The sequence below is a fragment of the Rhincodon typus genome, chromosome 4 (assembly GCF_021869965.1).
Source record: "Rhincodon typus isolate 14 chromosome 4, sRhiTyp1.1, whole genome shotgun sequence".
Classification (NCBI taxonomy): Eukaryota; Metazoa; Chordata; class Chondrichthyes; order Orectolobiformes; family Rhincodontidae; genus Rhincodon; species Rhincodon typus.
Window position 1 is genome coordinate 17,638,500 of NC_063335.1, and position 15,475 is coordinate 17,653,974.

The window sequence follows — 15,475 nt, forward strand, 5'->3', positions numbered from 1 at the left end:
GATAACCCTTGTTGCATTTGGCTCAGGCGGAGTGGAGAGAGATGTGCCAGGACGCTGATTTTATATTCAATGAGGGAAATACATTTATTCATTTTTTTTCTCTAAAAAAAAATGCAGTACTTGAGACAGAATACTTAGCTTGCTGTGCACTGCGGCTCTCGGCGCCTTAAGGATGTCTCCTGATGCTTGGGTTTTCTGAAGTGAATCGAGCTGACAGCTTTATCTCAGTATCGTCCTCCCTCCCCAGCTCCTTACGTCTCTGAAGCCCCTGCAGTTAGCACATTTGCTTGCAGCAGAAGGTCGTGCTTGCTGTGAGCAGCTTCAGCCCCTTCCTGGATGATTATTTTGGAGACTGTCACATCCCATCATAGTCTGGCAGCTCCTCCCCTGCGCAGCTTGTTCAGTTACTTCGTGTCTCCCTCCTTTTCCTCTCTCGCTTCGAAACAGACTTTTCACCTTAAGATTGGCGAACTTTGTTTTTGGCTTTGAGATTTGCTTCTGGTGTTTCTGTTTTCATTTTGTTTCCCTCCCACCTCCTGCGATCAGGAGAATTCAGTAATTTTGGAGGCAGAGGAACGGATTACTTCCTCAGCTGGTGTCGAAGGTAAGTCCTTTATTTCTTAATCATCCCCCTTGTATCGTCCAAATCGGGTTCCTTGGTAAAATCTGGACCATTAATGCTTTGCAACACCTTTTATTTATTGAAGGGGTCGCAGTTTGGAAGGGTATGACCGAGCTGCGTGTTTGTATTGTGTTTGTTTATTTTCAGTGGCCTGTTTACACAAGTTGTGATGCTGTACTGTAAAACAAATCCCACTCGTCTTGTTTATTATTAACGTGGCTGCTAGAATCCTGCTACCCACCACCCTCTGTCACCCCTATGCAGAGGGAGAGTGAGAAATGATTGAGGTATAGCAGGAGTAGAGTGCTCATTGAAGATTTTTACCCTGAACTTCCCTATTCGCAATTTATGGTACAGTGACTGATTTATCGCAGCATTACAATCCTGGATATTGGTTCCCTGAGAAGACATAGCGTGATCTGCTGTCCAAAAGAAAAATAAATTTGCTCCAAATGTGCCGGAGGCATATGCCAGTTTTAATAAACGATCACTTGTCCGATATTAATATTGCCTCAATCCGTCGGTGAGCCCCGTTGTATCAGCGAATTTTTTTGCAAATGTCAGTGTAGAGGGTGGACTAAGTGTGATATACATTCATTACAGATTCTAAGGATAACAGTTTCATGGTGGAGGCCAGAACGTTTTTAGCTTTTACACCAATTGTCAGGACAAACTGCTTCAATGTTACGTTCAGTATAGCCAGCGTGGAGAGAAAAGCTTCTCTGACAATCTAGTAGCAATAATTCCGGTCACAAGACGTCTTCAGGTTTTGTGACATGTCTGTTTCCAAAATTGCGCCAAATTGCAGTGTGCTGTGGACACTTTTATCTTGGAATCAAGCTGCCCAAGCTGCTTTCTGAGTTGATCTCAGAAGCAGAACACATTTATCCCATCTGTCCAACAGTGTAGTAATTTGTTTCTTGTTGTTAATACAATTATTGGACTTCAAATGATATCTTGAATATCCTGATTCTAGTGCAATGTGACATCAGATTTTCTTTCTCTTGGTACGTGGGCATCGCTGGCTGGGCTAGTATTTATTGTCGATGCCGAGTTGCCCTTGAGAAGATGGTGACGAGCTGCCTGCTTGAACTGCTGCAGTCCATTGGTTGTATGGTTGACCCAAATCCAGGAAGGAATTCCAGGATTTTGATCCAACGACAGTGAAGGAGCACCGATATCTTTCCAAGTCAGGATGGTGAGTGGCTTGGAGGAGAACTTGCAGGTGATGGCGTTCCCATGTAACTGCTGCCCTTGTCCTCCTAGATGGATATGGACGTGGGTTTGGAAGGTGCTGACTAAAGAGCTTTGCTGTCTTTCTGCAGTGAATCTTGTAGATAGTATGCAATGCTGCTACTGCGTGTTAGTGGTGTAGGGAGTGAATGATTTTGGATGTGGTGCCAATCAATCGGGTTGCTTTGTCCTGGATGTGTTGAGGTTCTTGAGTGTTGTTGGAGTGCACTCATCCAGGCAAGTGGGGAGTAATCCATCACTCTGCTGACTTGTGCATTCTGGATAGACTTTGGGGAGTCAGGAGGTGAGTTACTCACCACAGCTTATTCTGTTTGGAGTGCAAATAGTCCTGCTTGGTAGCTTCACCAGGTTGACACCTCATTTTACATATGCCTGGTGCTCGTCCTCTTGGCATGCCCTTCTGTACTGTGCATTGAACCAGGATTGATCCCCTGGCTTGGTGACAGCTGTTCAGTGGGGGATATGCAGGCCATGAGTTTGCAAATTGTGCAGGAGTACAATTCTGCTGCTGCTGATGGCCCACAGCACCTCATGGATGCCCAGACTTGAGTTGCTAGATCTGTTCTAAGTCTGTTCTTAATACAGCTGACAGTGGCACACAACACAATGGAGGCAGGACTTCATCTCTACAAGGACAGTGCAATGATCACTCTTATCGATACTGTCATGGACAGATGCATCTGCAGCTGGCAGGTTGCTGAGGCTTGGGATCAAGTATGTTTTTCTCTCTCGGTTCCCTCACCACCTGCCACAAGCTCAGTATAGCAGCGATGTCCTTTTGGATCCAACCAGCTCAATCAGTGGTACTGCTGCCAAACCACTTTTGGTGCTACCAGGTTTTTTGGTGCCAAAAGTACTGTATTTCAGTTATTTTTTTCATAAGTTATTGTACAGTTCAATCTGTAGAATACATTGATAATAATAATGTAAAAATAAGCTTACATTTTAGAATTGGAGACATGCTAGTAATTGGGACATTATAAGCAGCAGGTCACACGCAAAATTAAAGCAGATATATTAACTAAATGCTTTTAAGAGAGAGTGCACTTTAAATATTTATCACTTATCAGTAGGTATATAAGTAATGAATCACAAAGCTAGAAATTCAAACTTGTTGATTAAACAGCATGAATGATAAGAATCTTTAGTTTATCACTGCAACTCTAATTGTCTGGTTTGAAAATCACTCTCATCTTTGTAGATCATTAATTAAGGTTAGTTCAGTAAAATCGTTAGAATTATGATTACTGAAATATTACATTTTTGTTTTACTTTTCTGGAAGTCATGCTGGAGGATGATAGTCTTAGGGGTTGACATACTGTTCATAGACAGCACTCCATAAAAACCTCCTTGGTATCTAAGTCATGTATAGAATGGTTAGTTGCAAACTCAAGCTGTCTCTAAACTTCCCTGGCAATATGCTTCAATTTCAACCTCAGAAAGTCTCAACCCACTGCTGTAATGGAATCATATTTTCCATTTTTCATTCCTTCCATTTATTCTTTGGCCTATTTGAATGAGATTTCTAATGTAGTGCCAAATTTGTATTATGAAGCCATGCACACTGGTAACTAGATTCAGACTGCCCAGAATAATATTGTACATGATCCTTAAATATAGCAGAAAGTGAAAACATTAATGTCATCATTTTTTGGTTGCGTGTTGAATTCAGATCAAGGATATGAAATCTTGATGCCTAACTCATGTAATTGCCCAGCTGTTCAAACATATTCATTTTAAAAGCTGTTATATATATAGGCGTGTAGCTTGTGGACTTGTTTTAGTGGAAGTATTTTGTTCCTTGGAATGTACTTTATAGTCAAACATTGTGTAATTTCCATAAAATGTTAAAAAATATACTGTTAAAAGAAAGATGAAAGGTACCTCTATGATAAGGGTATTTATTGTGGCTACCAATTTTTCCTCTAAATGTTATTTCTTACTTTGCTGATCTACTGCTCACAATTCTAATTCAAGACAACAGATCAGAATCACAAAGACAGTGATGAAATTGCCCTACTCCCTGATAGTACCGCCTAGTTCCCTTGTTTAAGTAGAGAAAATGAAAATGGGTCTACTCAGAAAATTGGCAAGATATGTCTAGCATATCGAGGATGAGAAGAAACAAAATCAGGAGGAAATGAACAAGAGAGATAGGGTCGATCAGTAATATGCATGTGACAAGTTTTGTTTTGGGAGAGCGTTGCTTTCATTTAGAATGTAAATTATTATTTTTCCTTTGTTTTGATCCTTCTTTAGGTCCTTTTCTGTACTCTACTTCTATCATATATTGTTCAGGGCATTCAAATGCTGTTCTTAGTTGAGCGTCATATTGAACACAAGGATTGTTTGATTGAAACAATTTTAATATGCCTTGATCATATAAGTGAGGTGGAGGTGCTGGTGTTGGATTGGGGTGGACAAAGTCAGAAATCACATGACACCAGTTTATACTCCAAAACATTTATTTGAAATTACAAGCCTTCGGAGCTCTGCTGCTTCATCAAGTCACTTTACCTGACGAAGGAGCAGCACTCTGAAAGCTCGTGATTTCAAATAAACATGTTGAACTATAACCTGGTGTCGTGTGATTTCTGACCTTGATCATGTAAGGCCACACCTAGCCTCTCCATAGCTGGGAACCTCTGAGATGAACATAACAAAGACCATCTTCTAATACGTAGATTTACATTTTGATGCTCCATGGTACATCTTAGGAGATCTCTTACATATGAGATAACCATTTTGGTTAAATTATGACTTTTAAAATTCTGAGCATTCACAATATTATGAGCGATTTTGTGACCTTTGCCAACAGTAATTAGATTGATATAAGACCGTTAAATACCATGTTTCATGTAGTAAACTGCTTGATGGCACTTTACAGCTGTGTTATATTTCAAACCATTGCAATTAGTTTAAGTTCATATTTCAGCAGGTCATTAAAAGCTTAAGTGGTAGGATATAAAGATTAATTTTAAAAGAGGAAAGAAGATAGCGAGGAGAAGGAGAGGGAGTTTAAGGCTTAGACATTGCAGGCATCCTGTAACACAGGATTTAGAGGCAAGAGGCCAGAGTGGAAGAACACAATGGGCCAAATCTTCCAACATAGGGAGTGGCAATGCACTGAACATACACTGCTAGTTTACATCTATTCCCTGAGGAAGCCCAAGTGCACTCACATGCACCGTAATTGCCTGGGAAGTTTATATTTCCCAGGTGCTGATTTGCATTACTTGAGATCCCTCATGCATTCTTCTTACACTGATCTCTAGTGCAGAGACTTGAGCTAAATGCATGCTACTTACCCAGCTGCTTCCCTGGAATTGTTAAGTAAGGTAACCATAGTTACCATAGTCCCACACTGGTGTTAGAGAGAGACAACTGGTAATGGTTTAAGCTGTAGGTCACTGCACTTGAGGTGATGGGAGAGGTTGAGAAGGAGAGTCCTTAATGGTAAACTCAGCCAGTGCAGGAGTTGAACCTCGATGCTGTTGGCATCATTCCACATCGCAAACCAGCTATGCAGGCAACGAGCTAACCAACTACCTACCTAATGACTAAGTTGCTCCATTGCGATAATTGAGACCAGTAAGCATTTACAGTGTATGGTCAGTGAAATGCAAATAGATGTAAATCATTTATCACCCTTTAGTTTTCTTTAATGTTCAAAGTTTAAAGAAATAACCAGCAGGAAAACTTTAGTTTTAAACAAAGTCAGAGGCTAGTCTATTGTATAACTATTGCCAAAGTTACCAAGTAAAAATGCCATGTAGCTATCAGATACAAGGATTGAAATAGATGTAGATGAATGATAGTTATTAAGATGAAGTCATTTGGATGTCCAAGAAATGACATCAACATCCTGAAATTGATTCATGATGATGTGATTGCAGTTATTTTGAGTGGGAGGCCTGAAACAAATACCTTCAAATTTTAATTGAGGCCAAGCAAGGCTGTGTTTTAGGAAGTTCATATACTCTTTGTCGTCTAAACAAATGTCAACTGCCCTCTACTGTCAGTATTAAATACTGCCTTTTTGGAAACCCCTTTAATCTTGGTTGATTCTGTGCCAAAACTAAATACTCTATTGTAAACATGCACTATGTACAGCTTGCAAATGACTACAATGCAGTGCTGTTGCCCAATCTGCACTAAATTTGCAAGCCGCTCACAATCTTTTCAATTTTGCGTGCAATAAAATGGCCTGTCTTTGAATGCTGCTAAAGTAAAACTCATACTTCAACCCACACTTGGTTTGTTCAGTATTTCACCGCCAATATATGTTGACGGAGAGACGCCGTCAGTATGTTGAGAAGTTCCCATACTTTAGTGGATGCATCTCTCAAAAGATCACCAGTGACGTAGTGGTCTAACACCAGAGCAGCTGTGGCAGCTCAGCCTTCTGCAAACTACATCATTGAGTGTTCGACCACAAAGACTTCCGCAAGTCAACAAAACTCCTATTACACAGAATCAATGTCCATCAATGCAGTTATGTATTGTTATAAGATTTGGACTGTGCATCAGCGAGATAAGATTGTTAAAGAAATTTCATCAGCAATGGTTCAGCTGCATCTTCTCGATTCATTGAGAGGACCTTCGAACAAACACTAGTATGTTTCTTGAAGCCTATTCGCTGAATATTCAGGCAAAATTTCTGCAAAAATCAATTTTGATAAGCTGGCCACTCTGTTTGGATGGTTGAAAAAGTGTCTCCCCTACCAGCTCCTGTTCTGTCAACTCTCAAATGATCAATGTTCCAAGGCAGGACAAATAGAACACTATAAGGAAATGCTGAAGCTCTATTTGATCTGTAGCAACATTGACTTTAGTGGTAGTGAGGATTTTGCTTCTAGTCATTCCAAATGTAGGCAACTTATCCATTAAGCTCTATTGTGCTTTGAGTCATAATAATTCAATAATGAGGCAGAGTGACAGCAGAGAAAAAATGAAAAATAAACAAATCCTGCAATTCAGATCACACTAGCTGGTGAAACATCTTGCCCATGTGCCCAAAGAGATGCAGGTCAAAAATCAGCCTGCTTAATCACATAAAGACACATGGCAGAAACTGTCTACTCTAAATAAATGGCATCCTTCAATTCAGGGACAGGTGATTAAACAAAGGGGAGGAGAAGAAGGCCACAACTAGAATACTGTGTGCAGTTCTGGTCAATGCTGTACAGAAAGGATGTGATTACACTGGAGGGGTGCAGAGGAGACTCAACAGAATGTTGCAGGGATGGAGTTGTTTCCCTATGAAGAGAGGCTAGGTAAGTTCAGGTTGTTTTCTTTAGAGCAGAGAATGGGACCTGATTGAGATTTATAAGATTATGAGGGGCATGGGCATGGTGAATATAAAGCTGCTGTTCCCTTTAGTTGAAGGGTTAATTGCAATGGGCATAAGTTTAAGGTGAAAGGCAGGAGGGGTCTGAGGAATAACCTTTTCACCTAGATGGTGGTGAAAATCTGGACTGCACTGTTTGGGAAGGTATTTGAGGTGGGAAACATTACAACCTTTAAAACGTACTTGGATTAACACTTGAAATGTCATAACATTTAAGGCTATGGGCCAAGTGCTGGAAAATGGGACTAGTGTAGATTTAGAATGGTTTTTGTCAGTGCAGATTTGATGGGCCAAGTGGCTTCTTCTGTACTGTATGATTCAATGATTCTAGGCTATACAGCCCGTCGTGTCTGCTGCATCATTCAATGTGATCATGGTTGATCATGCCCTTCCTTACAACCCTTGATTCCCTAACTGCTTGGTTCAATGGTGAGAATACTTCTCCCTTTGTATTCCCTGACTTGGACTCTGCAAGGGGAGTTTTCAATTTTATTTTGTTGAAAAAGCCTCATGGCTCTTTGCCTTACCCACAGATAGCCTGTAGAGGCCCCCACACTGAAATGAACACTGTTCAAATGTTGAATCAGAGATAGTAGGAACTGCAGATGCTGGAGAATCCGAGACAACAAGGTGCAGGGCTGGATGAACACAGCAGGCCAAGCAGCATCATAGGAGCAGAAAGGCTGACGTTTCGGGCCTAGACCCTTCATCAGAAAAGGGGGAGGGGAAGGAGGTTCTGAAATAAATAGGGAGAGAGGGGGAGGTGGATAGAAGATGGATAGAGGAGAGGATAGGTGGAGAGGAAACAAACAGGTTGAAGAGGCGGGGATGGAGCCAGTAAAGGTGAGTGTAGGTGGGGAGTTAGGGAGGGGATAGGTCAGTCCAGGGAGGACGGACAGGTTAAGGGGGCGGGATGAGGTTATTCGGTAGGAGATGGGGGTGCGGCCTGAGGTGGGAGGAGGGGATAGGTGGGAGGAAGAACAGGTTAGGGAGGCGGAGACGAGCTGGACTGGTTTTGGGATGCGGTAGCGGGAGGGGAGATTTTGCAGCTTGTGAAATCTTTTTGGGCAGCTGCCAGTGAGATGAATGGTGGACACCTTTCTGTCTCCATTGACCACAAAATTGACATCTTTGTTACTTAGTATCACGTCTTTAACATTCAATACTAAGGCATTTACAAATCTTCTAATGTCTAAATGTAGCAAAGTAGTCTGCGTATAATAATTCTGAAATGTGTAATCATATTTTATAAGTGGAACAGTGAGGAGGTATGATTCTTTAAACAAATTTGATTTGATTACTTCCTCAGATTTTTTTTACAGATACTGTATTATATCCAAAAATGAATTGGACTTTTTTCATTGAAAGTGGGGAAAATGTTTTTTCATATAAACATGTTCCTTCTATAGCTGAGTTCCATTTGATTCTGATTATCATTGCAAATTGTGTTGAACTTTTACTATACCAGCAATATAAATACAAATATTTTAATAGTGCCAAACCTTATCACTATTAATTGGGTTAGCTTACAGATTAGTGTTGAAAACCAAGAATAATAATAAAATTTATGCACAAGGTTCATTTCAATTCCATTAAAATATTTACACAAAATAAGAGTTATTATAGCATCAAGACATATGATTGAATTCTGACCCATTTAGCAACATATGATTTTACAGCATCAGCAGGGAGGACATGCGTGTGGAAAGTGCCAGTGGTCTTAATATTTAAATGCTCTTGGTGTTATTTGAATAATATTTGAATGGCAGGGAGAAATAAGATTATGCAAGTTTTTTCCATTGAATGTGCAGTTTTCACAAAAGAGAGGTATTATATAAATCAACAGTGAAATATATTTTATATTTGGCATTCAACATATTAATGCAACTATTTAGAATTTTATCTCAAAACAAAAATACATTGAGGTGAGATTGCCTAAAATTTATAGTAAAAATAACATAACATCCCATTTTGTGAAGTATAACTTTTCAACTTATTTCATGTTGGCACAAAGAAAAACATTACCCACCAAGTATTTTGCAAGTTAGTATACTCTAAAAGGTTGCAACTTAAGAACAGTATTTAAGTATTTCAAATGCATAAAACTGTAGATAGTTTATACATTCTTCAAATCTATTAATTTGAATAACGTTGTAGCATGCAATTAATGCTTTTCCAACCTTTAATGAAAGAAACCAACTGTGCTGAAAGAATGTTTGGAAGTTTCATCCTTGTTATTGACTGCCATTTCAGATTAGTATGGTTTATAACTTTCAACAACAGCATTAGACTAATTACACTGGCAGAGGTGAGGCAGGTGGAGCTTCTTCCTGCAGCTTTCCTCTCTGTGATTCCATGCCAGGTTTCCATGCCTTTTTGGTTCTGATCCAAGAAGACAGTCCAAGTCTTTTACTGGACATGATTAAAAATGAAAGAGGGCCCTTGAAAAGATGAATGCTTCTGCAAACTGCTAGGCCAAACAAGCATGAGCTGGGCAAACCTCCAAGTGTAGCCTCAATACACTCCTGACTCATTCACAGCACAGTGTAGTGTGGGTATTGGAAATGCCTGCACTTCCTGTACTGACATTTCCACATTAATAATTGCTACAGAAGAGAAACAGATCTGATTGCTGCTCCAAATGTCAAACTTCTACACTTGTCATAACTATTTTGGAATTTTGCCTCCCTTCCTACTTCTGAGTTTGAACTCTATTTTATGTAACTTTTTAAGTCACAATGTCCCAAAACTAACATTATCCTGTTCAAGCTAATTAAATTTATAAACAAGATTTTAGGCTGCAAATATTGCTGGAAAATAAATTACCAACATGAATTGTAAGCAGCTCGCTTACACTGAAATAAAAACAAAATATCCTGTAGATCTTGGAAATCTGAAACAAACACAGGGATTGCCAGCGAAACTCAGCAGGTTAAGCAGCATTGACAAAAAGAGAAACAGATAACATTTACGGTATGACTTCACTTTAGAACCGAGGGTGATCCAAAGAGTTGTACTGGGTTCAAAATATTAAGTCTGTTTTTCTCTCCCTTGATATGCTGAGTTTCTCCAGCATTCTCTGTGTTTGTTTCAGCCCTCTTCCACTAGCTACCACACAGAAGCTGAACAGCCCTGCCAGGAATGGGGACCATTGCTGAGACAAGCTGAAGACTTGGATCCTACAGCAGTTAGGCGAAGACAAGGTACAAAATTATGAGAGAGTTGAGTGCTGGAGTGAAAATCACTCTGGGGAAACCATTAAGGCCATAGTGATTGAATGTTAAACCCAGTTTGAAAGGGAGAAGAGTGGGTTTAAGAGTAGCATTGAAAACTTAAATAAGGGCAACTGTGTAGGCATGCAAATTGAGCTAACTGAAAAAACTGAAATACTAGTCTAGGGATAGGTCAATGCACAAGCAGTGGCAGACACTTACGGGGATATTTCAGAACACTTGGAATAACTACGCTGTTACCATCAAGTGAATTACTGAATTAACGACCCACCATCTGTGGTTAACTGAAGGAGTGAGAGAAAGTATCAAACTTAAGGAAGAAGCATATAATTGGGCAAAGATGAATGGTAGATCAGATGATTGATAAGAATATAAAGAATGGCAGAGGATGATCAGAAGGTTAATCAGGATGAAGAAGTTAGAATATGAGAAAAAGCTACCTAGAAATGTAAAAACAGATAGTGTGAGTTTCTACAGATCTTTAAAATGAAAAAACTAAGTAAAATGAGTGTTGGTCTGATAGAGAGTTACAATGGGGAGTAAATAGTGGAGAATGTTGAAATGGCAAATGAAATGAACAAGTATTGTGCTTTTGTCCTCACTATAGAGAATGCAAAAAGTGCCCCAGTATTAGCTGCAAATCAGGAGGTGAAAAGGAGGGAGAAACTCAATTAAATTACAATCACCAGGGAAGAGGTACCAAACAAACTAATGGAGCTGCGGCTGACAAGTCTTCAAGTCCAGGTAGACTTTATCTAGGCAGATGTTGAAAGAGGTGACTAATGAGATAGTAAACGGATTTGTGTTAATTTTCCAAAATTTTCTAAATTCTAATAAGCTTCTATCAGACTGGAAAGTAGCAAATATAACTCCTCTTTGCAAAAAGTGAGGAAGGCAGATAGCAGGGACAGGGACAGTTTGCTAACGTCTGTCATGGAGGAGGTGTTAGAACCAATGATTAGAGAGGTTGTAGCTAGGTTCTTAGAGAAAATAGAGGTAACCTGGAACATTCTGCATGGCTTCGTAAAAGGTAAGTCATTGAACCAATATATTAGACTTCTTTAACGGAGTAACATGTGCTGTGGATAAAGGGGACTTGGTAGATGGACTGTATTTGTATTCATTTGATAACATGCACATCAAAGATTGTGGTGTAGGGGATAGCCTATTCACACAGAAGATTGGCTGGCTAGCAGAAAATAGAATATGCATAAATGGATCTTGTCTGATTCGCAAGATGTGGTGAGTTGAGTCCTGCAGGAGTCTGTGCTATGACACTAACTTCTTACAACTATCATCAGTGACATGGATGAGGGGTGAAAAGGCACAGTAGGTAAATTTGCAGATGGAATCAACATGAGTAAGAGGGTCTGATGTGAAGAAGACATACGAAGTTTGCAGACAAAAATAGATAGATTGAAGGAGAAGGCAAGAATCTGGCTGATGGAAAAATGTTCTCTCTGGCAGGAAGAATTTTTTTTAAATGTGTTCCTTAAACAGATAGTGACTGCAGAATTCTGAGATGCAAAGGAATCTAGGATTTCTCATGCATGAGTCACAAAAAGTTAGTATGTAGCTACAGAATGTGTTCAAGAATACTAATATGATGTACAAAATGATCAGAAGTATAGAAGGTGTACAAAATGATCAGAGCTATAGATAGAGTGGACAGCCAGAGACTTTTTCCTAGGGTGGAGATAGCTATTACGAGGGGGCATAGTTTTAAAGTAAGTGGAGGTAGATATAGGGGAGACGTCAGAGGTAGGGTCATTGCTCAGAGAGTGGTCGGGGCGTGGAATGCATTGCCGGAGAGGGTAGTGGGGTCGGCCTCATTAGGGGCATTTAAGCAGCTATTAGATAGGCACATGGATGATAGTATAAGGTAGGGGTGGAGGTTAGATAAACCTTAGGTTTTGGGTAAAAGTTTGGCACAACATCGTGGGGCGAAGGGCCTGTACTGTGCTGTACTGTTCTATGTTCTATGATGCAATCATTTATTACGAGAGGAACTATACATCAAAGCAAGGATTGAAATTGCTGGAGAAACTCAACAGGTCCGGCAGCATCTGTGGAGAGAAAACAGTTAAAGTTTTAGGTCCAGTGACAGTACTTCAGAACAGACCCAAAATGTTAACTTTGTTTCTCTCTCTTGCAGATGCTGCTAGACCTGCTGAGTTTCTCCAGTGTTTTTGTTTCAGATTTCCAGTATCTGCAGTTCTTTGTTTTATTATAAAAGCAAGGATGTTATGCTTCAGTTATACAGGGCATTGGTAAGGTCATATCTCGAATAGAGGGTGCAGTTTTGATCTCATTAACTAAGGAAGGATGTAACTGCACAAAGGCAGTTCAGAGGAGATGATACCTGAAATGAGTAGATTAAGAAAGGCTGCAAGGAGAAGCCTGGGAACTATTGACTAGTGAATCTGATGTTAGTGGTGGGTAAGTTGTTGGAGGGGATTCTGACAGACAGGATTTGGAGAGACAAGGACTGATTATGGAGAGTCAGCATGGCTGTGTGTGTTGGAAATTGTATTTCATAAACTTTATTGAGTTTTCTTTAAGCATGTGACCAAGAAGATAGATGAGTGTACAGCAGTAGACATTGCCTACATGAACTTTAGTAAATCCTTTGACAAAGTTCTGCATGGTAGACTGGCTAGTAAAGCTGGATCACGTGGGATCCAGGGAGGGCTTGCTAATTGGATACAAAATTGGCTTGACAGTAGGAGAAAGAGGATGGTGATGGAGGGTTGTGTTTTGGACTGGAAGTCTGTGACCAGCAGTGCGCCACAGGGGTTGTGCTGGGTTCATTTTTGTTTGTCAGTTATATAAATGTTTTGGATCAGAATATAGGAAACATGGTTAGTAAGTTTGTGGTGGCACCAAAATTGGTGGCATGGTAGACAGTGAGGAGGATTATCTAAGATTATAGAAGTAGTAACAATGTATGCAGGTTTTAAAGAGGTTTTTCAAAGATTAAACCCTCCTGACGATGATATAACAGAGAGTGGAGAGAATGTACCAGCAACCAGAGCTGGAAGACCAAAGGACACAACATAGGAAATATGGATAGGAGGAGATGTTACAAATATAAAGTGCTATTAGTTAATAAAGGAATTTGTTAAGTAACCAAGGACATTGATTAGTCATTTAGTGCATTGGAGGCTGTAAGCTAATGGAATTGAGTGAAGGAAGGACAAGTGCAGCATGAATAACAGACTTTTTGATGGCTTTGGAGCCTAGCTTTTGAGATATTGAGTCTGAAGGTAATGGAAGCATGTATTCAGTGTACAAAGAACAAAATGGTGAGATAAAGGTGGAGGCAAACAATGTTCTGGAAGTGAAAGAAAACAGTCTCGGTGATAGAAAGAATATGAATATTGAAATCCAGCTTGGTTCAAGCAAGACAAAGAGTCCCCTTCCTCTCCCCCATTTCTGAAGAAGGGTCCAGACCCAAAACATCAGCTTTCCTGCTCCTCTGATGCTGCCAGGCCTGCTGCGTTCATCCAGCTCCACACCTTGTTATCTCAGACTCCAGCATTGGCAGTTCCTACTATCTCCGAAGATTATCTCTCCTTAGGTTCAGTCTAAGTGAAAGCTAAAATGGCTAAAATAAAATAACCTCAGGATGTCCCCAAAAAGATTAGAACCATTTAAATACTTTTGAAGTGTAGCCACAGTTGAAATGGAGGGATGTGAGTCAGCTGTTTTGTACATAACAAGGTTCCATTACAATGAGTTGATAACCAGATATGCTGCTTCAATGATTTTTGCCCTGGGACAGGTGTTGTTGTCTGAGGGAATAATCCAGCTCTTTGAATATATCTGTCACATATGTTCAAGAAGGCAGAAGAGCTCTCAGGTTAATAGTAAATTTTAGAATCAAAATAGCATTTTCTATATTTTAATTAATTTATCTATGCAATGTTTTTGATAGTCTTTTTTTCACCAGGAATTTTTAATTTAATTTTACTCCATAATCTAATTGAATTAATATAAGCCAGCAGTATTTTGCTTTCATTTATTTCCATGAGATATTAAAATATAATATCTTTAATGCCTCATATTGTACTCTGCAGTATCGATACAATTGTCAAACAATGTGTAGCAATATGTGATGCAAGGCCTACAGTCAGCTGTGTACGTAGGTGTTAAAGGGCAAACATAGCTCAATTCTTGAACTTCATTTTAATTTGTGGTTTGTGTATGTCAGCTAGGACCTCTATTTTATTAGTTTATTGGAAGTATGACCCAAGCAATGACACAGAATTTTTTTTTAATTCCCTTCTGGTGCATGGGCTTCACTGGTTGGCCGGTATTTATTACCAATCTCTAGGTTCCCCTGGAGAAGGTGGTGGTGAGCTGCCTTCTTGAACTGCTGCAGTCCTCGTGCTGTAGGTAGATCCCACAATGCAGTTAGGGAGGGAAAATAATCTATTCATTCCAGCGTCAAAGCTGTTATGCAGAATATAAGGATGCAGCATTCTGTGTGAAAGTTCCGGCATGATAATCCTTTATTCTGCTTGCACCAAACATATAAATACATTGCTTAAAAAGTTTATCTTAAAGAAATTAATGTTATACAATGCTGAACACTCCAAAATAGAGAAAAACTACTGAGAGCTCACTCCTGATCCAAGCAGACTGAGCAAACCTGGCTTTTGTCTTTTGCCGTTCAGGGATTTATAAATGTGAAGAATGACGCTAACACCAGCAAAATTAGCTTGAATTGTAGAATCACAATCTTCAAGTTGCAAGTGGCAAGGGATAATGATTGATTGTTTAGAAATCTCACGTCTCAGCTTGTCCCGCTGAGACACACTAACTGGACCGTTTCACACAATCAACTTGGACCTACACCAGCAGCAAATTCCCTTCCTGTGGCCACAGTGGCTCTGCTGGTTATCACTGTGCCACAGCCTGGTCCTCCAAACTCTATTGTTTCTGATCCCACCCTCTGTGAGGCCACCAATGAAAACTGCTTCCTCCTCTGAAGGGACCCACAAGGGCTGAAC

At 39.9% G+C, this 15,475-nt stretch overlaps 1 protein-coding gene across 3 annotated transcripts in view; it reads left to right on the top strand.

Moving 5' to 3' along the window:
* Nucleotides 1–386: 386 nt before the first annotated feature.
* LOC109915040 (syntabulin-like) overlaps nt 387–15,475 on the top strand; it is an 84,794-nt gene continuing 69,705 nt past the window's right edge. For all 3 annotated transcript variants that reach the window (XM_048596265.1, XM_048596266.1, XM_048596268.1), the window contains exon 1: nt 387–604. The gene's annotated coding sequence lies outside the window, so the exon portion shown is untranslated. The remainder of the gene's footprint in view (nt 605–15,475) is intronic.